At 43.2% G+C, this 23,234-nt stretch overlaps 1 protein-coding gene across 1 annotated transcript in view; it reads left to right on the forward strand.

The window, feature by feature from the left end:
- Positions 1 to 23,234, forward strand: part of LOC127576893 (VPS10 domain-containing receptor SorCS1-like) — an 856,973-nt gene that overhangs the window by 615,237 nt on the left and 218,502 nt on the right. The window lies entirely within an intron of this gene.

Below are 23,234 nucleotides of genomic sequence, written 5' to 3' on the forward strand. Positions count from 1 at the left end.
TCTTTCCTTATACAATTCAATAGGGCTGTCATTTTGATACTCTTGACAGCTACCAATGAATAGGTAGGATTAACTCACTTTGCTGGTTTTGTGAAAAAAAGAAAGATATAATAAGAATATAACTTTCTGCAAGTGGCTGAACAGTTTCAGTTACAGGAACATTATTAACAGTTTTTTTTTATTTCGTTCTGGAGATGTGGTAGTCACCAGTAAAGGCAGGGTCAATTGAACATCCCGAGTTACTCTTGAAATGGTGAAAGATGGCCACCTTCTTGATCAAGATACTTCTCAGAATTATGGAATTATAGAATTGTAACTGGCAACCCAATGAATGAGAGGAACAACTCTACATGTTTAATCCTCTGCAGCCTATTAGGACATGGTCCATATGAAGGGTCTCGACCTGAAATGTCAACTGCCCATTTCCCTCCACAGATGCTGCCTGACATGCAGAGTACCTCCAGCACCTTGGTTGTTGCTCCAGATTCCAGCCCCTGCATTCTCTTGTGTCTCCATGGTCCATATCTGTTGGCAGACCTGCACAGCACTGGGTCTGTTCAAAATGGTAACTGCATTTGCCTGTGTCATACCTAAAAAGATAGTCATTGGTTCAGAATCAGGCTTATTATCACTGACTTATGTGTTCTGAAATGTGTTGTTTTGCGGCAGCAGTACAGTACAAAGATGTAAAAATTACTGTAAATTCCAAAATAAATAAATATCGCAAAAGAGGAATAACGAGATGGCATTCATGGGTTCATGGACCGTTCAGAAATCTGATGACAGAGGGGAAGAAGCTGTTCCTGAAACATTGAGTGTGGGTCTTCAGGCTCCTGTGCCTCCTCCCCGATGGTAGTAACGAGAAGAGGGCATGTCTCAGATGGTGAGGGTCCTTAGTGATAGATGCTGTCTTCTTGAGGCCTCGAGAAGATGTCCTCGATAGTGGGGAGGGTTGTGCCCATGATGGAGCTGGCTGAGTCTGCAACCCTATGCAGCCTCTTGCAATCCTATGCATTGGAGCCTCCATACCAGGCTCTGATGCAAAGAATATCGCAGTTGCAAGAGTGCAGTAAGGCATGATGCTTTCATATCAAGGCCAAATTAACTAGTTCTTATTATAATTCAGCTCTTAACTAAAATGTTAATAACTTATGACTGCTTTTCCAGCAGAATGTTAAATTGATTTAGCATCCCTCCTGCAACCTCCACAGAGACAGCGCTGGAGGTCAGGATTGAACTTGGATCACTTTAGCTGTGAGACAAAGGTTCTACTGGTGGTGCTTCTGTGCCCTCATTTTACTTTTCACTTTTTTAGAAGTAGCTTGCGTCTACACAATGCCTTGCACAATCTCTGGATCTCCTTATGAACTTTGTGCTTATTGATGATTGAAACTGGGTAACATACTGAATGGCATTAGAGGTCTTAGTCACTAACTTAAAGACAATGAGAGAAAAGCAGTATACTTATAACTGGCAGACTCCAATGGTAGCAGTCTGAAATCTATGTTTATAGCAAGAGTACTATGCAAGTCCACCAAAGTATATGGACCATGTCCCAACAGGTTGCAAAGGATCAAACACGTAGAGTTGTTCTTCCCATCTTCAGGTTCCAAGGTATCACATGCACCTCATCTGAGCAATAATATGTGTATTTGTGTTTTCTCTGTGAGTCGGTTGACAGCACTCTGGCCCATTGCATTAAGTGTCTATGGGTTCAAACCCCATTCCAGAGTGTTAAGTCCAGGCTGAGTCCTTAGTGCAACATGGAGGGAGTGCCACACTGTCTGAGCTGCCATCTTATGTTACACTGAAGCCTCATTATTTCTCTCAGTTGAATAGAAAGCATCCTGCAGCAGTAATTTGAAGAAGACAGGAATGCTCTCTCAAGTCTTTTGGCTAATATTTATCCCCTAACAGTTCAAAAAAACATAACTCCTTGGTCATTGTCATATTTTTGTGGGACCTTGCTGTGAAAAATACCTGCTGTGTTTCCAACGTTGTAGCAGTAACCACACTTCAATAAACAGTTCAATGGCTGCAAAGTGCTTTGGGATGTCCTGAAAGACATTAAATAAACGGAAGCCTGTCTTTCTGCTCCTCAGTCTGACCAGACAATAGACGCAAATCATAAAATAGTCTTCCCTTTGTACAACAAATGGGGGGACGTGCCTTTACTGCTATGCTACTCAAGATCAAAGGGAACCTTCTGCCTGGGAAGATGAAAAGGACATCACACTTGAATATCTTCACCTTGCGCTTGTGCTCCCTAAAAGTGTCACTTTAAAAATAATAGAGTCAAATAATAGAGTCAAATGGTTCAAGTAAAGAGAAAGGCACATCCACCATGGTTCAAATTTCTATTGTAGGTCAACTGTTTGGGAAGAGAGTGTAGCTGAGCTACTGCACTGACAGGAGCCTTTGGTATGATTTACAGAAACAAACAGAACCAAATATTCTTCCATCCCCTAAAAGCAAGATCCGAATCCACTACTGGAAAGGTTGGTGGAATATCCAGTCATGGCTTTCAGAAAGGAATTTGACATGTTTCCTGACACACTAAAGCATTTCTACTATCTACAATGCACAAATCAAGAGCATGATGAGATATTCTTCAGCTGCTTGGAAAAGCACAATGTCAACATCTCTCAATAAGCTCAAGAAGATCCAGGACAGAGCAGCCTGTTTGGCACCACATCAAACACCCTCCAGGTTCATTCCCTCCCCCCTTCACGCACATTGGCTGCAGTGTGTACCAACCAGGCTCCTCCAACAGCACCCCCACAAACCTGCAACCTCACCAACAATGTGCTGCCTGGGGTGGTGGAGGAGGCAGGTACATTGGTCAAATTCAAGAGATTATTAGATAAGTATATGTCAGAATTTAAAATAGAGGGATATGTGGGAGGAAGGGGATAAATAGTCTTAGGCGAGGTTTAAAGGTCGGCACAACATCATGGGCCGAAGGGCCTGTACTGTGCTGTACTGTTCTATGTTCTATGTTATGTAAGAAGGACGAGGGCAGGAAGGACTTTGGAATTCTCTGTCCTGGGAGTACAGAGATGGGACAAGAAAGGTTCTTGATTGGTAAAAGGGTTAAGGGTTACGGAGAGAATTTGGGAGAATGGGTTTGAAAAAAAATCAGCCATGATTGAATTGCGGAGCAGGCGATGGGCCGAGTGGCCTAATTCTGCCCCTATAACTTATGGTCATGATCTAAAGTGCATCTGAGGTGGAAAATTAGCCCAGATCGCATTGAAGGGCAAGGCAGGCTGAAGTGATCATGCTCCCATGATAAGGCTTTCCATTCCAGGACATCCGAGATGTCCAACTCTTTTCTAACCATGGCTTCCTCCCCGACTGTGGTCAAGAGAGCTCGCACTCGTATCTCTGCCATTTCCCGCACCTCTGCTCTCACCCCCACCCCTCCCAGACGCAACAGTGATCAGGTCCCCCTTGTCCTCACATTTCATCCCACCAGCTTACGTATCCAACACATCATTCTCCGCCACTTCCGCCATCTCCAACGGGACCCCACCGCCAAGCATATCTTCCCCTCCCCGCCCCTTTCTGCCTTTCGCAGACACTGCTCTCTCCGTGACTGCCTACTTCACTCCTCCCCTCCCCCCACCCCACCCGTCCCGCTCTGCCCCCGCCATAGGTGCAACACCTGCCCCTACACCACCTCCATCACCTCCATCCAGGGACCTAAACAGTCCTTTCAGGTGAGACAGAGATTCACCTGCACCTCCCTTGATATCACCTACTGCATTCGGTGCTCCAAGTGTGGCCTCCTCTACATTGGTGAGACCAAATGCAGACTAGGTGACCATTTCGCAGAACACCTGCATCTGCCTGTAACCACGATCTGCATCTCCCCATTGCCAGTCACTTCAACTCCCTCTCCCACACTATCACTGATATGTCAGTCCTCGGCCTCCTCCACTGCCAGGAGAATTCCAAGCGCAAACTGGAGGAACAGCACCTCATTTTCCATCTTGGAACCTTGCAGCCTAACGGCATGAACATTGAATTCTCCCACTTTAAGTAATCCCCACGCCCCTTCCCCCAACCCCCCCCCCACACACACACACACCCCACCACACCTCTTCTTTTCTTCCCTTTCCTAGCCTCTCTCTCTTTTTCCTACCCCCTTTTTTATCTTTTCTTACCTTTGACCCATCTCCAGGTGGATCTGCTCTCCCCTCCTCCCCAACACCTGCCTATCACTACTTCTTACCTGCATCTACCTATGCTTGTGCCCACCCCACCTCCCCTCTTTAGTCCACCTATCACTGCTCTGCTTTTCCCTCCTCTATATTGGGCTTCCTCTTTTCCTATCTTCAGTCCTGAAGAAGGGTCCTGACCCGAAACGTTGACCTCCTGCTTTTCTCCATAGATGCTGCCTGGCCTGCTGAGTTCCTCCAGCATCGTCGTGTTTCTCATAAAGTGACCATGCTTCCATTTCTCACGCTTCCCCTTTGATTCCCACCTCCTGTATTTAACAGTGAAATATTAATTTTAAATCTGCATTGCTGAATATTCAAGTGTCAGCTCAGAGCACCATCTGGAACCTGGGAATCTGGCCCAATTCGCAGTATCCCTTTAGCCAACTGCAGCAGACTGCATTAATTTCCAACAGAACCTATCACTCCAAAGAAGATCAGTTGGAATCTTTGAACAATGTCCTGCATTGTGAGATTGTGAAATTTAGCAATTATAGAGGGAATTTATTCTGTCATAATAGCTTCCTCATTGCGACAAAACTGTTAGGAAAAAAAACATTATTTCTTAACTGCACCCTAATCTATCTTCAGCTAAGCTGCCTCAAAAATTGTAATCTTATTAAACTGCAATGAAGTCAGGCACCACTCTTTGCAGTAAAGCTCATACTTAGTTATTCTTGCTGAAAGGTGGTTTTCTTTCAAGGTTTTACTCTGTCTCTTGAGTTGTATGGATGGACCAACTAAAACTTGTCAAATTGGCATTAAAGGTCTTTAACAAAAAGAGTTCATCCAATGCTTGGGTTGGTGCAGTAATTAACTTTCCTTAATTTGAGGTAAATGGTGAAAGGTCTATGTGTAAAGATGGAATGAGAAAAGGGTCACAACTGTGAAGAAGGTTGCAAAAGTAAAAACTGCTGTTTGTGTTACTTCTAGGAGGCGACAGAGGCCACAATGTCAATGTTTAGCTAGTAGCTTCCTTCAGAAGAGAGTGGAGCCCTCACTTTCAGAAGAAATATTCACCAAGAGGAATTCTTCTAGCCTTTCTGGTCAGAAATAGTTTCAAATAATGACGGTAGATATATTTTTGAAAGATTGGGAAAGTGAGGGCCGTGGGCAACTCGTAGAGAAGAGTTGATGTTTGAGGTAGGTCAGCCATGACTATATTGAATGGTGGGACAGGCTTGAGGGGTGAGGTGGCCAACTCCTGTTGCTACTTTCTTGTGCTCTTATGTTAAATAATAAACCTTTGCCACCTTTTTCTACTCTACCATTAAGTAAGCATCTGTTATTTTAGGAGTATCAAGGCAATAATCCTCAGTCATGAGCCTAGTCTGACCTGAGATCAACCAGCTCTCTCTATATGCTGCACATATCAAACCACATCTGAGCCCATGGTCTGACACCATGTGTCACATCTGACACCACGTGTCACGGGACATCACATATCATGACACATGATGTATTTACTCACATAGACACTCTGGATTCATTCAGCCTTGCTGAAGGAGATGTTCATTGATGAATAAGGATATGTGGTCCTATCATTTTTAATAATTGGGTCAGAATTTATCATCTAGGACCAAGCAGTCCACCTGATTGGCACACATTAAGAGTATAACAGTGTGATGGTTAGTTTACGAAATCAGCATCTAGAATTGTGAACGATTAGTCCAGAGACGTGAATTTGTCAGCTAGTGAATTAATGGTTTTGTAATTCAATTAAGTAATTTATGTTTAAAATGTTAGTCTCAGCAATGATGGCTATGAAAGTATCATATTGTACAAACCATCTGGATCACTAAAGTCTGTCTGGGAAGGAAATCTGCTACCTTACCTGGTTTGGTCTGTAACTGACTCCAGACCCACCAATGTGGTTGCTTCTTACCTGCCCCCTGAGGTCAGAGGCAAATAAGGATGGACAGTAAATGCCAATATCGCCAGGGATATCCGTATCTTTTGAATAAAGAAATTTGCCATGCTCCCTTTGACCCTCACCAATCTTTATCGATGCACCATAGAAAGCATCCTATCCGGATGCATCACAGCTTGGTTTGGCAATTGTTCTACCCGGGACCGTAAGAAACTGCAGAGAGTTGTGGACAGGGCTCAGCACATCACGGAAACCAGCCTCCCCTCCATGGACGAGGCTTGGCCTGTCTACTGGCTTGGTAGAACAGCCAACATAATCAAAGACCCCACCCACCCTAAACATTCTCTCTTCTACCCCCTCCCATCAGGCAGAAGATACGAAAGCCCAAAAGCACGTACCACCAGGCTCAAGGACAGCTCTATCCTGCTGTTATAAGACTATTGAGTGGTTCTCTAGTATGATAAGATGGACTCTTGATGTCACAATCTACCTCATTATGGCCTTGCGCCTTATTGCTTGCCTGCACTGCACTTTCTCTGTAACTGTAACACTTTATTCTACATTCTTTTATTGTTTTCCCTTGTACTACCTCAATGCACTGTTGTCATGAAATGATCTGTACAGACTGCATACAAAAGTTTTTCATTGTACTCGGTACATGTGGCAATAATAAACCAATTTACCAAAATTCTCTACCCTGAACAATTGTGTTCTCTTCTACTGCTGCACTATGGCAGTAGTGTCTATCACCTGCAAAATGGTTGGGATACTCCACCAGCTCCTCTCAGACTCATGACCTCCACCACCAAGGACAGCAGGCAGATTGGAACACCACCACCTGCAGGTTCCCCTCCAAGTCATGCACCATCCTGACTTGGAGGTACGTCACTATTCCGTCATCACACTGGGTCTAACTCCTGACCCAACATCATCACCAAAAGGATTGCAGTGGCGCCAGCTAGTGACTCACCATGACCTTCTCAAAGACAATTAGAGAGTTATAATAAATGCCGACTGTGTGTAGATACCCACATCTACTACATTAACAAATAGAAAAGATGCTGGAGATACACACTCAGCATGAAAGTGAGAGAGACAACAGACTGTCACAAATTGGAAGAACACAGGATATCTGTTGACATTGGAGGCCATTGATTTTAATGGCCACCATTGGGACTCTATCCAAAATGAAGGGTCGGAGGCTTCCTGCGGAGTATAAACACTGGCTTGGATTAATTGGGCTAAATGGACTGTTTCTGTCTTGTCTGTTCCATATATTAAAATGGAACTGATTGCTTTTACTTTGCCAATTAATTTTGTTTCCTGCTCTGCCCTCTGGCAAGTCTGGATTTTGAATGGTATCAGTGGCAAAGCAACTGAGGCTGAAATATTCCTTTCCCCGAGTCCCAGTTTTAAATATAAAAGCACCGTAACCCTCTGGTGTTCTGGGTACACCCATCTTTGTGCTTGAAAATAAGTGCTATTTTTGAATCTCAACCTCCTGTGGTTACTGGAAGCTGAGAACAGGGATAGAACTAATGCCAAGCAAAATTAAATAGCGGCAAATTGTATTATTCAGAAACTTTAATTAAGCAGTCTGTAATTGTTTCTTCCTCCCTGAAATGAACTGATGAATTAATTTAGTTAATATAACATCCAAAAACATATTTTACAGTGGTCATGAATAGATGTGGCATTGATTGCAGAATGTTCCCAATTAGTTCAATTAATTCATTCATTTCAGAGAGAAGAGTCATGACAATACAAAAGAAGTCGAGAAGTTGATATTCCACAGAGATAGAAGAGTGTTAACACGCCATTGATCAAGATCTACATTGTTGTAAAACAATCACAATTATTTTGCTTTTACTTCAAGCTCTTTTGTTAAAGGATGCATCAGAGTAGGGGATGCTATTGGTTCTGTTGGCAATTGGAGCCAAATTAAAAATCAACAAATTTAAATTAACAGTGCATGGTTCTAAATTAACAATGCATGAATCTGCTTGGAATGCAGTGTGAACATTCAAACTGGGAGGTACGGAGAAAACATCAACTGGAGATAAATCTATCAGAACCTCGTAAAAATTAGCATTTTAATTCCACAGGCTATTTAAATGAGCTCTGCTAAATTAATGGCTGTAATGAACTTGGAGGCAGGTGGTTATTTAGTGGTTCAACATTTAGTTGGGTCACTCTTGCCAGAAATTGATCCTGGGAACTGAGAGGAACTCGGACAAGTAATTGCAGAGTTCATAGGTGAAAAGTGAAAGAGAGAGCAAGCCACAGCAACTGGCTGCAGTGGAGAGAGTGAAAAGAGATTGTTGGATAATTCCCAATAATTTTCACTGTGTACCAACATCTTCAAAGGATACAAATGCCTCCTATTTTTCCAAGGGAATGTCTGCAGTTACTCCCAGACTCTGGTAATTAAACATGGTGATCTGCAGTATATACCTCACAAATACTATTAGCCACAGCTTTTGCCAGGAGTGATGGTGGAGGCAAATATGATAGAGGTGTTTAAGAGGCTCTTAGATAGGCACGTGAATGTGCAGAGGATGGAGGGATATGAACATTGTGTTGGTAGAAGGGATTAGTTTAATAAGGCATTTAATTCCTAGTTTAATTAGTTTGGCACAGCATCGTGGGCCAAAGGGCCTGTTCCTGTGCTGCACTATTCTGTGTTCTGAGTTTCACCTTGCAGAGTTGGGAGTTGGAGCAGGAGCTTTGAAAAGAGATGAGTCTCTGTGCTTGTGGGTTTCACCTTGCAGGAATCTAAAAGAGGCACATTTGCAAATTGTTAATAGTTGATTGGCTAATTAACAGCAGCCAATAAAAAGAAGGTAGGGTCAAGTAGCATAGCCATTGTTGGATTGGGAATTCTGAGGCTTTGGCTCAAGATGCTTTAGTGAGCGGAGGCTATGGTAAGTTTCTTTCTTTTTAGCGCTAGGCTAGAGAAGTTAGAATAGCTCTAGGGCTAGTGGTATGTTCATCTAGTGAGATGTGAGAGTTTTGGAGACCTTCAGTCTAACTGGTAGCTACATCTGCACAAGATGCATCCAGCTGCAGCTCCTTACAGACTGTATCAGGGAACTGGAGCTGTAGCTGGATGACCTTTGGTTCTTATGGGATACCGAGGAGTACACAGACAAGAGATACAGAGAGGCAGTCATTCCTAAGCTGCAGGAGACGGATAGCTGGGTGACTGTCAGGAGAAGGAAGGTGAATAGGTAGGTAGTGTAAGAGTACCCCTATGGCTTTTCCCCTGAATAACAGGTATTCCATTTTGTATACCGTTAGGGGGAATGACCTACTAAAGGAAAGCTGCAGTGACCAGGTCTCTGGCACTGAGCCTGGTTGTGTGATGCAGAAGGGAAGGGGTGGGGGGAGAAGAAGAGAGCAGTACTGATAGGAGATTCAGTAGTAAGGGGACCAGACAGGAGGTTCTGTGAATGTGAAAGAGACTCCTGGATGGTATGTTGCCTACTGGGTGCTAGGGTCTGGGATGTCTCAGATTGGGCCCACTGCATTCTGAAGGGGGAGGGTGAACAACCAGAGGTCGTGGTACATATTGGTACCAATGACATAGGTAGAAAAAGAGATGAGGTCCTGAGGAGGGAATATAGGGAGCTAGGTAGGAAGCTGAAAAGCAGGGCCTCAAGGGTAGTAATCTCTGGATTGCTGCCTGTGCCAGTGAGGGTAAGTATAGGTTGACTTGGCAGATGAATGTGTGCCTGAGGAATTGGAGCAGGGTTTTAGATTTGCGGATCATTAGGATCTCTTCTGGAGAAGGTACGACCTGTACAAAAGGGATGGGTTACATCTGAACTGGAGGGGGGACCAATATTCTTGCGGGCAGGTTTGCTAGAACTGTTGGGGAGGATTTAAACTAGTGGGATGGGAACCTGAGTGAAAGGTTAGAGGTTGGTGCATCTAGTGCACAAGTAGATGCAATGTGTAGAAAGACTGAGGAAGGATAGGCAGTTGAAATGGCAAAATTGCAGTTTGTTGGATGGACAGAAGTGTGCCTACTTTAATGCAAGATGTATCAGGAGCAAGGCTGATGAACTTAGAGCATGGTTAAGTACGTGGAACTATGATGTTGTAGCCATTACAGAGACTTGGCTGTCACAAGGGCAGGAATGGCTGCTGGATATTCTGGGGTTTAGATGTTTCAAAAGGGACAGGTAAAAGAGGTGGGGGAGTGGCTTTGCTGATCAGTGACAGTATCACAGCTGTAGAAAGGGAGGATGTCCTGGAGGGCTCATCTACTGAGTCAGTGTGGGTAGAAGTCAGAAACAGGAGGGGAGCGATCACTCTATTGGGAGTATTCTACAGAAACCCCCCCCACAAGCAGCAGAGATGCTGAGAAGCAGATCGGGAGGCAGATTTTGGAGAGGTGCAATAATAACAAGATTGTTGTCATGGGTGATTTCAACTTCCCTAATATTGATTGGCACCTCCTTGGTGTAAAGGGGATAGATGGGGCAGAGTTTATCAGGTGTCCAGGAAGGAATCCTGACACAGTATGTGGACAGGCTGACTGGAGGAGAGGCCCTACTGGACCTGGTACTCGGCAATGAGCCTGATCAGGTTTCAGATCTCTCGGTGGATAGCCTTGGAGAGGGATGGGAGCAGGTGATATAGGAAAGTATTTAGTTGGGGAGGGCTAATTATGATGCCGTTAGGCAGGAACTTGGGAACATAAATTGGGAATGGGTGCTCTTGGGGGGACTGCACAATGGAAACGTGGAGGTTGTTTAGGGAGTACTTGCGTGAGGTTCTGGATAGGTTTGTCCCATTGAGGCAGGGTAAGGATGGTAGAGTAAAGGAACCATGGTTAACGAGATGTAGAATATCTTGTCAAAAGGAAGAAAGATAATGCTGCCAGGTAATGTTTCAGCTCTATAGGACTCTGGTTAGACCACACTTGGAGTATTGTGTTCAGTTCTGGTCGCCTCATTATAGGAAGGATGTGGAAGCTTTAGAGAGGGTGCAGAGGAGATTTACCAGGGTGCTGCCTGGATTGGAGAGCATGTCTTATGAGGATAGGTTGAGCAAGCTAGGGCTTTGCTCTTTGGAGAAAAGGAAAATGAGAGGTGACCTGATAGAGGTGTACAAGATAAGTCCTTGATCGAGTGGACAGTCAGACTTTTTTTTTCCCCGGGTTGAAAATGGCTAAAATGAGGGGGGCATAATTTTTAAGTGATTGGAGGAAGATATAAGGGGGATGTCAGAGGTAAGTTTTTTTTATACTGAGTGGTGGGGGTATAGAACACTGCTGGCAGAGGTGGTGGAGGCAGATACATTAGGGACATCTAAGAGATTCTTAGATAGCCCTCCATTTTTCTATCATTCATGTGACCTATGTGGGAGGGAGGAATTAGATAAATCTTAGAGTAGGATAACATGTTGGCACGACATCATGGCCAAAGGGCCTGTACTGTGCTGTAACTTTCTATGTTCTATCTATGTCCATTGGTCTTCCTGTAGAGTCAATTATAAAATTATTAAAAGATCACAAACAGTCAAATAGGTAGTGTAGATTCACCAATCACACCATGGTTGTTGGTTGAATCTCAGATGGTGATGAGCTGTACAGGAGTGAGAGATCAGCTGGTTGAGTGGTGTCATGACAACAACTTCGCATTCAACATCAGCAAGACCAAGGAATTGATTATGGACTTCAGGAAGGGGCAGTCAGGAGAACACACACCAGTCCTCATTGAGGGGTCAGCAGAAAGGGTGAGAAGCGTCAAGTTCCTGGGCATCAACATCTCAGAGGATCTATCCTGGGCCCAACACATTGATGCAATCACAAAGAAGGCATGTCAGTGGCTCTACTTCATTATGAGTTTGAGGAGATTGGATCTGTCACCAAAGACTTACAAATCTCCATAGATGTACAGTGGAGAGCATTCTGACTGGTTACATCACAGCTTGGTATGGAGCTTCCAAAGTACAGGATCACAAGAGGCTGCAGAGAGTAGAAGACTTAGCCAGCATCGTCAGAGGCACAGTGCTCCCCACCATCAAGGATATCTTCAAGAGGCAGTGCCTCAAAAGGTGTCATCCATTATTAAGGATACTCGCATCCAGGACATGCCCTCTTCTCATTACTACCATCAGGGAGGAGGTACAGGAGCCTGAAGACCCACACTCAATGATTCAGGAACAGCTTCTTCCCCCTCCATCAGATTTCTGAATGGTCCATGAACATTACCTCTTTTTGCACTATTTCTTTTTGTAATGTGTAGATTTTAATGCCTATGTACTGCTACTGCAAAACAATTTCATGTTGTATGTCATTGATAATAAACCTGATTCTGAGAGAGTTCATTGACAAAATGCTGGGAGTTTTCTCTCCTCTCACAGGTAATGTTTGTATGAAGCAGTTCCTCTTCTGGATTGAAGTTGGTAGAATCTCAGATGGTGATGAGGAGCCATACAGGAGTGAGATCAGCTGGTTGAGTGGTGTTGTAACAACAACCTCACTCAACATCAGCAAGACCAAGGAATTGATTGTGGACTTCAGGAAGGGGAAGTTGGGGAACACACCCCAGTTGTCACTGAGGGGGCAGCTTTTAACTGCTGGATTAAGCTGTTAGGCCAAACTCTGACATTTTGTATTTTACTTGAAGTTGAAACACTACTTTCCTGTAACTCATTCCTCACTGGGACAATTGTACTGAAGAGATCCTTAATTTCCCTGTTTCATCTGTCCTTAATCGACAGATTGGCCATCCTCCCTCTCTGTGATGCCTTGGTACTTCTAATAGACACATGGACACACCTGAATAGATGCCTACAGCTTCAGCCAGAATACAGGACATCTTAGAGATGGTGTTGCATGGTATTTAGCAACATCAACTTTTATCTATTTATTTAGTATCTCAAGTGTTTTTTTTTGTAGGAACAAAAAGTTGACACGGAGCTACCTTTTAGGATAGTTCAGGTTTTGAAGACTACCTATAAGGTGAGAGGAGAGCCAGAGAAGTTCAGGGAGGGTAGTCCAAAGCTTGAAACCTAGATATCTGAATGCCAGCCTCTGGTGGAATGATCATTTGCAGGCACAAGGAAGAATTGGAGGGGTGCAGAGGTTTGAGGGTTATCAACTGGAGGAGATTACAGGGCCAGGGAGGGACAAAACAGGGATATTTAAAACAAAAAACAAGGATGGGAACTTTAATATGTATTAGATAATAATTTTCAAATCAGTTGCTTCAGGGCCTTTTTCTGACCTTGTTTTCTTCACAAAGACCTTGTCTACTGGAGGAAGATGCTAAAATCTAGACTACTTAATCACATAAACCAATAGCAGCAAACTTCCCCACTGTGCAGACCCAATCTGATGTACACCTAATAGAGGAAAGAACCACCTTGAGAGCACTAAATCAAGGTTATGCAATAGACTGACAATGACTGTATCTCCAAGGAATGGGCAGAGCTCCAATGAAGCCCGTTTAGTCTGTGTTTTTATATTTAACTATCTCTCCATGTTTAGCTGACTAATATTTCACAACAATTTTATTTACAACTGTGAGTACTAACGATTCCTCAGATAAGCAGGGACCAGAAATAGGCCCTGCCACAGTAGAGACCAAGAAAGCCTTCCTAAGTCAGTGTTGAGGCTCCTGGTGGAGTTTTGAAATGCAGGGCCTTGGAGTGAGCTGGAGAAGAGATTTACCACAATGGTGTGAGTCATGGTGCTGGGTTTGCCTTCTTTAAAGCAGTGTGGGTGAATGTACACTATTTGAAGGGGTTCAGATGTTCTGGAGTAGCATTTACTGGGAGAAGAGCCATTAAACAATGGACAGAGTCAAGTTGCTGCTTTAGAACAGGAAAAGTGGAAAGAACATTTTGACACCACAAATTATCAATGATCAGAAAAGTATTGCCTATAAGAGAAGTAGATTCAAAAATAACTTTCAACTCATATACTGTATGCTTAAAATAGAAACAATTGCAGGATTATGGGGGGAAGCAGGCATAGACATGATGGGCTGAATGGCCTCAAAGAGCTGCATGATTCAAATTCCAATTCAGCACTGAAATGAGCAAACTTTGGTCCAGCATCTATCTTCTCATTCCTGTTTTTAAATAAACATTTCTCTTGGAATACAAAAAGAAGAAAACTTTCTTTTTGTAATCAAAGTATTATGCAAATATGCCCAATTAAGAATTCCATTAAATGCTGCTGCATGATGAAGAATGTTTTAATTCTAATTAGCACTGATCATTTAATCTGATGATTTCACACAATCAACTTAATTGGACACTGAAAAAGGGAAAAGGCTTGATTGCATTCCCCATTAGACCAGGTAACCAGTCACTGTTCTAATCTGTGGCCAAATGATATCAGTTATGGCAGTAATGCACCAAATTGGTTCTGTGTGGCACCAGAATTGACATTAGCAGAGTGGAGCAAAAGAATACAGAACAGTAGAGCACAGGAACAGGCCCTTCGGCCCACATGACTGTGCTGATGATGATGACAGTTTAAACAGCACATCTGTCTGCAGGTGGCTGATATCCCTCAGTCCCCTGCCTGGTTCATGTGTCTGCCTGAAGGTCTATTAAACATTACTATTATACCCTTTTCCACCACTTCCCTTGGCAGTGTGTTCCAAGTACTTACGACTGTGTGTGTAAAAAAAAACTTGCCACGTATTCATGTAAATCTCCTTTAAACTTTCCCCCTCTCACCTTAAAGCTATGCCCTCTAGTATTTGACATTTCCACCCTGGGGAGAAAAGACTCTATTTTACAACTACCCTGTCATAATTTTTTGAACTTCAATCATGCTGCCTCTCAACCTCCGACGGTTCAAAGGAAACAATCCAAGTTTATCCAACCTCTTCTTTTGCTAAGGACATCAGAAGCAGGAGCAGGACTAGGCCAGTCAGCCCTGGATCCTACCCAGCATTCTAGGCTGAACCAGCTTGGCCTTAGCACCACTCTTTTCTCATTATCCATTGACTCCCTTGTGGTACAAATACCTGTCAATCTTTACCTGAAATACATTCAGTGACTCCACCTCCACAGCTGTCTTGAGTAGAGAATTCCAAAGAGTCACCAGACTTTGAGGGTAAAATTCCCTCTTCATTTCCATCTGGAATGAGTGACTCCTTATTCTAAGAGGATTAGCCCAGTTCTTGATACCTACACTGGGGCAAATAGTCCCTCTTCATCTACCCTGTCAATCCCCTTAGAATTTGTTCAGCCTTTCTTCATAGATCAGTCTTGTAATCTCAGCAATCAATCTAGTTAATGTTCTCTGCAATGCAAGTATATCATTCAATAACTATGGAGACCAAAGCTGTTTTCTACTGTACAGCATGCTGTAAAGTTGCATTAAATTTCCATACAATAAAAGCCAACATTTTCAAGATTTTCTGTATGGAGTGACGGAGGATGGGAGGCGACTTGATAGAGGTGTGTAAGATTATGAGAGGTATAGATAGAGTGGACAGCCAGCACCTTTGCCCCAGGGCAGCAATGGCCAATACCAGAGGGCATCCGTTTAAGGTGAGTGGAGGAAAGTTTTGGGGAGCTGTCAGAGGTGTTTTACATAGAGAGTGGTGGGTGCCTGGAACGCACTGCCGGGGGTGGTGGTAGGGGCTGATACAATAGGGACATTTAAAAGATGGGGACATGGATGGAAGAAAAATGGAGGGTTACGGCTGTGTAGGAGGGAAGGGTTAGATTGATCGTGAAGTAGGTTTATATAGATTAGCACAATGTCATGGGCCAAAGGGCCCGTACTGTGCTATACTGTTTTATGTTCTATTCCATTGGCTTTCATAATTAACTGTTGTTGTGCCAACCCTTTGTGTTTTACGCACAAGTATCCCCAGATTCCTTATTCTATATGCCTAGATGAGTGCAGTGCCAACAACTCTCAAGATGTTTGTCAGCATCCAGGACAAAGCATCCCACTTTATTGGCACCTCATTCACCAAGCCTTCATTCCCTCCGTAACCAGAGCATTGTGGTTTCAGTGTATACCATCTACAAAATGCTCTGCAATTACTTACCCAGGTTACTTCAACACGAGTCCTAAATCCACAAACTCCACCACCAGCAAAGCCGAGGACAGCATGCCCGTGGAATTACCACCACATGTCGATTCCCCTCCAAGTCATACACCGGCACGGTAGTGTAGTGGTTACCATAACTCTATTACAGCGCCAGTGACCCCAGTTCAATTCCCGCCGCTGTCTGTAAGAAGTTTATGCATTCTCCTCGTGTCTGTGTGGGTTTCCTCCGGGTGCTCCGATTTCCTCCCACATTCTAAAGACGTACAGGTTAGGAAGTTATGGGCATGCTGTGTTGGCACCAGAAGCGTGATGACACTTGCTGGCTGCCCCCAGGACATCCTACGCAAAAAGATGCATTTCACTGTGTTTTGATGTACATGTGACTAATAAAGAAATTTTAAATATATCGCTGATCATTGTCGCAAGGTCTTTATCCTCAAACTACCTTCCCAGGAGCTCTGTAGGCATACCTTCATGCAAAAGACTGCAGTGATTCAAGCAGGCAGCTCATCACTATTTTCCCAAATGCAGTAAAGATATGGGCACTAAATACCGTCCCTGCTGGTACAACCAGATCCGAAAAATGATTCACTGCAAGCTACTCTCCAGCTTATCAATCAAAGGACAATTGTCTTATATGTAGTGTATAAAATATTATTGAATATTGTATTCAAATGCCATTATACTTTATATCAGAATGTCAGGGAGATAGGAAGCATTGCTTGGTGGATATTACTGATTGAACCTCAGCAACTTCGTTCTCAATGGAACAAAATGGTGGGTTTTCAGAATAAAAGCTGAGAATATTGAGGTTGAATAGGCTCTTTATTTCTAAGGAAGCTTTTTGGTGATTTTATGTCTTTTTATATTCAAATATAATTCTGTGCAGGGCAATAGGTTTCTCATTATGCCCAGAGGCCACATTTCCTGAAACAAAAAGCATGTAACCTCTGATGGGATGAAAATGAAGAGCCAGTTTACATAACTGAGGAGGCTGAAAGAGTGGACTGGTGAAATTAATAAATGCCAGTGCAGTTCATTATCTGTACCATTCAAATTTATGTACATTGTCAACGGCTAAATTAAATGTCCATTCTTATTTATTGCTTTAATCTAGTGTACTGTTAATTAGTAATTGAACTTTGAGATCCATCTCCAAATGTGTCAGGCATGTAGAACTGAAATGTGGAAGCCTTTAGCACATCTCGACCCAAATAGAAAATGAGACTATTTATAAGAGAGATGCTTGCCGTCCAATGTTTGAAAAGTTATGTTTGCTAAAAGTGGCCTTTGTCCCTTTCACAGAGAGTCACACTTCATAGGAAGCTCAGTTTTGTTTGGCAGAGTTTGTTTCCAATTATTTATATCAAAGGGTGTGGAATACCAAGGGTATGTGTCTTGGAAGAGATTATGGACCCAACAACCTGTCAAGGCTTTTGTTATATAATTGATAGCCATTATATGGGATCTTTATGGTGATGATATGTGGCTCCTTTATTGTATCTTTGTCTTTTATCTGCACGAAATGACTTAATGGCCCTGCAACTCAGTTGTGTTCCAAACCAGATTTAATAAGGTCTTCATACTACAGCTCCTTGTAGCTGCAACTCCCTGTCACAGAGGCCTATGAGGGCAGAGTCCTTGGGTATACTAGGGCTGCGACAGGCTTCCAATCAGTAATGGAAAAGGCAGGAAAGTGGGTTTGAGGAATGTCTAATCAGCCACGATCCATTTGAACGTCGAGCAGGCTTGAGGGGTTGAATGCCCGACTTCTGTTCCTACATCTCATGGTTTAACGGCCTTATATTTAAGTGTTGCACATCTTCCAGGCTTGTACTGGTGTCAGAAGGAATTGAAGGTTAATCTCTTTAAAACTGCTGTAAGCAGAAACAGGAGAACCAAGTCAATGGGTCATTAAAAACAAACGTGTTTTCATTTTCTGATTTCTTTGTCACTTAGCCAGTGATTAAAAAGAATAATAGAGACGGCGGAAAAGGTGTTACCGGCAGACCATGTGAAAGACACACGATGAAACCCCCATCAATACAATAAACCAGTATTCAATTCCAAGTATGATTACACTTTGAGATATTTGCAGAATGATAGCAGGGGTTCTGTAATATTGCTCGGAGGTAGTTGACTCAGACAGACCAAAACTGTGCAGATGCTTGGCATGCCTGTCCCTTTAAGGTTAATTCTCATTATAATCGCTGTGTAAACCCAGGTATGTTTGACCTTTGTGATGGAGGCAGTAAATGCCATGTCACTGTCATGTGGCAGGTTGCAGATTAATATTAGTCTGGGTGGAATTCACAGGCAGAAGTATGTTGTTGTGTCACTTTCACCTGCCCACTGCAGTCAGAGCCAGCTCCAGTGACTTTTCTGAGGTAGATTCTGTCCACACAGAGCGTGGTGCAATATAAGATACTACACAGTATTGCCACATCTGTAAAATACATCCAGCCACCCAGGAGAAGTGATCCCACTGGCTATTATAATAGGGTGCTGGGAGAGATCTAACAGAACCAGCTGTGTCAATGGTCGCGCAGGTAGTCGATCATGACCCTGCTTCAGAAGGTTGGGCATAGTCATCTAGATGGGCATTGCTCCTCAGTACCACGGAAATGTCTGAGGTGAACCCTGTCCTTTCAGGTGGATGTAATGGGTCCAATGACACATTTCAAAGCAGGACAGGAATGTTCCCAGTCCCTGCCCACCCCGTAACTGTATCTTTCACTCAACCTGTATCACTAACATGGTTTGTTGCCCACAGTTAATTTTGTGGGAACTTTCTGCATGCAAATTTTTAGCAATGCTTCCTACCCTGACTCAGTGACTGTGGTTCAAAATCCCTTCAATAGTCTTTGGGATTTCCTGAAATCCTGAAGGAAGCTGGAGAAGTCCACATTTTCTCTAGAACCCTATTCTAATTAACATAGTAAGCTCAGTCTTAAATCAGCTCACTTAACACAGTGAGCTTCTGCCTCAGTTAACACAGTAGGTCACCAGCCTATTTAGCAGAGCGGGACCCACACCAGTTTACAAATGATCCCCAGCTACTGTTACTACAATGCTGCTCAAAAACTGGCCACTATTGAGTGGAAACTGTGACTGTTTCCTGCCTGTAATGAAGAGAGGATTCTGATGAGTGATGTCTCTATTTATAAAGTGTGAGGGATGGTTTTACTTCAACTTCAGGGTGGAAAAGGGGGATGCCAACAAATCAAAATTTCTCTTTGGAACCTTCCTAGACCCTTGAGCTCTTGGATCATCAAGACATGGTAGATGATGAATCAAATATTGATTAGTATAGATGGGTACTTGATGGGTAGAATGATGGGCTGAAGGGTCTGTTTCTGTACCGTCTGACTCTATAATTTCATGACCCACTTTTATTACTTCTACACCCACTAAATAAATTTTTTTTGTCAGCTTAAAGGTCTGTCTCTTCTTCCCCAGTCCGCTTTCCCAAGCCAGGGACTTCACCAAGCAGGCTGTTAAATACCGTTCTGGATCTAATACAAATAGAACAATGCAAATACAAACAGTACTTTCTGGAAATACCCAGCGGATCAGTAGAGAGTATCAGTAATGATCACCCTTCTGATTCACTAATGTCCTTCATGAATTGCAGCTTCTCAAATTCTAATTAAGCTGCATCTGGAGTATTGTATTCAATTCTGGTTGCCCCATTATAGGAAGGACGTGGAGGCTTTAGAGAGGGTGCAGAAGAGGTTTACCAGGATGCTGCCTGGATCAGAGGGTACGTGCTATAAGGAGAGGTTGGACAGACTTGGGTTGTTTTCTCTGGAGCGGCAGAGGCTGAGGGGAGATCTGATAGAGGTTTATGAGATTATTGTTATGTTTGTTCTTCATCAAGAGACAAACCGCGTGAGTTTAACATCTGAAAATTTTATTAAACAACACAACAGACGGGCTTGCTTTCCCTCTCTTTTTACAGCCACTTCCTGTTCCCCCCATGTGACCCCTTGCATTGCCTGCTGCAAACTGTCATTCTTTATTTTAATGACATAATAACACAGTTATGAGAGGCAGAGCTAGAGCAGACAGCTGGTATCTTTTTCCCAGGGTCAAAATGTCTAATACTAGAGGGCACGCATTTAAGGTGAGGGGGGTAAGTTCAAAGGAGATGTGCCGGACAAGTTTTTCTTATACTGAGAGTGGTGGGTGCCTGGAATGCGTTGCCAGGGGTGGTGGTGGAGGCAGGTACAACAGAGGCATTTAAGAGGCCCTTAAATTGGCACATGGATGTGCAGAGAATGGATGGATATGGACATTGTGTCAACAGAAGGGACTAGTTTAGTTAGGCACAATTACTAGTTTAATTAGTTCAACACAACATCATGGACCAAAGGGCCTGTTCCTGTGCTGTACTGTTCTATGTTCTATGAATGGAAATCCATTATCCTTGCCAATTCTATGACCCCCCCCCCCCCAACTCTTAACTGCCTCTACAGTTCAGGGACAATTAGGGATGGACATTGAATGCTAGCATCACCAGGGACAACCACCACCTGTAAATGCACAAGTAGAAGTATATACATTGTGGACAAACCATTGAACAAACTATAACTCTGTTTATGAGCTTAAATAAATGATACAGATGAGGTACTGCCTGTAGCAGTGTTATAAGGAGAAATATTCACTTCCTAGCAACTCTCTAGGCAATAAGCCCATGTATAATGTATTGCTGCTTTCAGATAATATAAATATATGTGTTAATAAATGTGCTACTTATTATTAGAGGCTTAATTTAAGATTTCCCTCTGTTGTGAAAAGTCATTGATTTGTACCCTGGGATGTGGCTGGTACACTGCCAATACTTTGTTGTATTTAATTTGGTCAACAAACATAACCAGGTGTACAACGAGGCCGAGGAAAGGTTCCCCAAGCGGAAATTTGTGGCTGAACGTCATTTGCTTAAGAGCAAAGAATAATGGAAGCAGAAGGAAAATATTTTCCTTAGCTCCTGATGCTGACAAAATAGAAGAGTGGGCAATATGGACACAGCAGCCACTTTAATTGAAGCATTCTAAATCATTGCCACATGAACAAGCTGCCAGCTCATTTTTCTTAAACTGACAAATGTAAATGAAAGGACAACCTCCAAAAAAATAACACCACACTTGAGAAAAGAGAAAGAGATCAAAAAATTGAGCCCCACACTCTGTTACAGTACTGGGAGAGAGGTGCACTGTTAGATGAGGAGTTGGATGAGTACAGTGGTTAAGTCACTGGATTTGCAGCCATAGTTCCGAACTGTTGACCCAGAGATATGAATGTGAATCCCACTGGCAAAGTTGGAGAATGGAGTCATAGAGTCAGGCAGCATGGAAACAGGCCTTTTGGCCCAACATGTTCATGCTAACCAAGATGTCCATCTATGCTGGTCTCATTTGGCCCATATCCCACTAAACCCTTCCTATCCATGTACCTGTCCAAGTGTCTTTTAAATGTTATTTATTGTACCTGCCTCAACCACTTCCTCTGACAGCTTGTTCCATATCTGCACCATCCTCTATGTGAAGAAGTTGTCCCTCAGGTCCCTTTTAAATCTTTCCCCTCTCACCTTAAACCTATGCCTCCTAGTTTTTGGTTCCCTTTCCCTGGGAAAGCGACTGTGTGCATTCACTCTCTCTATGCCCCTCATGATTTTATGGACCTCTACAAGGTCACCCCTCAGTTTCCTGTGCTCCAAGGAATAAACGTCCTAGCCTGCCCAACCTCTCCATAGAACTCAAGCCCTCGAGTGTTGGCAACATACTTGTTAATCTTCCTTGCACTCGTTCCAGCTTAATGACATCTTTCCTATAACAGGGTGACCAAAACTGTACACGATGCTACGCAAGGTGCAGCCTCACCAATGTATTGTATTTAAATTCAAATAATTAAGTAAAATATGGAATTTTAAAAAAAAGTCTCAGTAGCAGTAATTATAAAACTAACAGGTTATTCTAAAAACGTATCAGGGTCACTAATGTACTTCAAGGAAGAAGATTGAGTCATCCTTACCCACTCTGGTATACATGTGATCTTAACTGCCTCCTGAAATTCAGGGGCAATTATGGATGGGCAGTAAATGTCAACATTGCTAGCTTTGTCCGCATCCCATGAATGAATACATTAAAAAAGAGTTAAAAGAAGGAATTATTTCTCTCTTGAATTGATATGATAGATTCCACGGAAGTTATTTGTGGAGTTACAGGAGAAATGAAGAAGCACTAAGATAGGGCTATACTCACAGCTGAATGGGAGGTGATCTCATGGAAACAAACAAGGCTCTGTGATGGATCAACAGGGAGATGCCTTGAGGCATAACTTTAGGATAAGGATCTGGACACTTAGAACGAAGAAGAGGAGAAATGCCTTCACCTGGAGGATAGGGAAACTTTGGAACTTTCCACCTGGAAGTGCTGTGGCGGTTCAGTTATAGGGTGTATTCGTGGCCAGGGGTCAGTAGACTCTGGACAATGAGGGGATGAGCTACGGGGATCGTTCAGCACCTGAGTGTGGGATCAACCGTTCCCCTTTTGAATCGTGAAGCAGATTCAAGAGGCCCATACTCCTTCTATGTCTTATGTTCCTGAGTATCAGTTCATTTGTCCCACGATCAACATTACTAAAACCCCAGCAGACTGTGGATAGTCAGTCCTTGAGTACATTCAAGGCTGCAGGCAATTGGACTTTGGACATGAGGATCAGGCGAGAAAGTGGCACTGAGGTAAAAGATAAGTCAGGATCTCATGACCTTACAGAGCAGGATCCAGGTGCCATGTGACCCATTTCTGCTTCTCTTTCTTAAGTAGCTTGTATGGTCATCGTCATTTTGTTGTTTGTGGGAGAGTGCTGTGGGCAAATTGAATGCGGCAATCCCTTCGTTACAACAGCAAGAACTCTTCAGAAGTACTGCATTGGTTGTCAAATACTTTTGGATTATCCCTGAAGGGGGTATTTCAAGCAAAGCCTGTCTACCTATGTACACTAAGACATTTACTTACGTTGACACTGTCTTTCCTCAGTAGATAGTTACTCCAGCAGGAGCTCCATGAACGAACAGATGATGCTCACAACTGAAAGCCT

This window comes from Pristis pectinata, chromosome 12, assembly GCF_009764475.1.
Source record: "Pristis pectinata isolate sPriPec2 chromosome 12, sPriPec2.1.pri, whole genome shotgun sequence".
NCBI lineage: Eukaryota > Metazoa > Chordata > Chondrichthyes > Rhinopristiformes > Pristidae > Pristis > Pristis pectinata.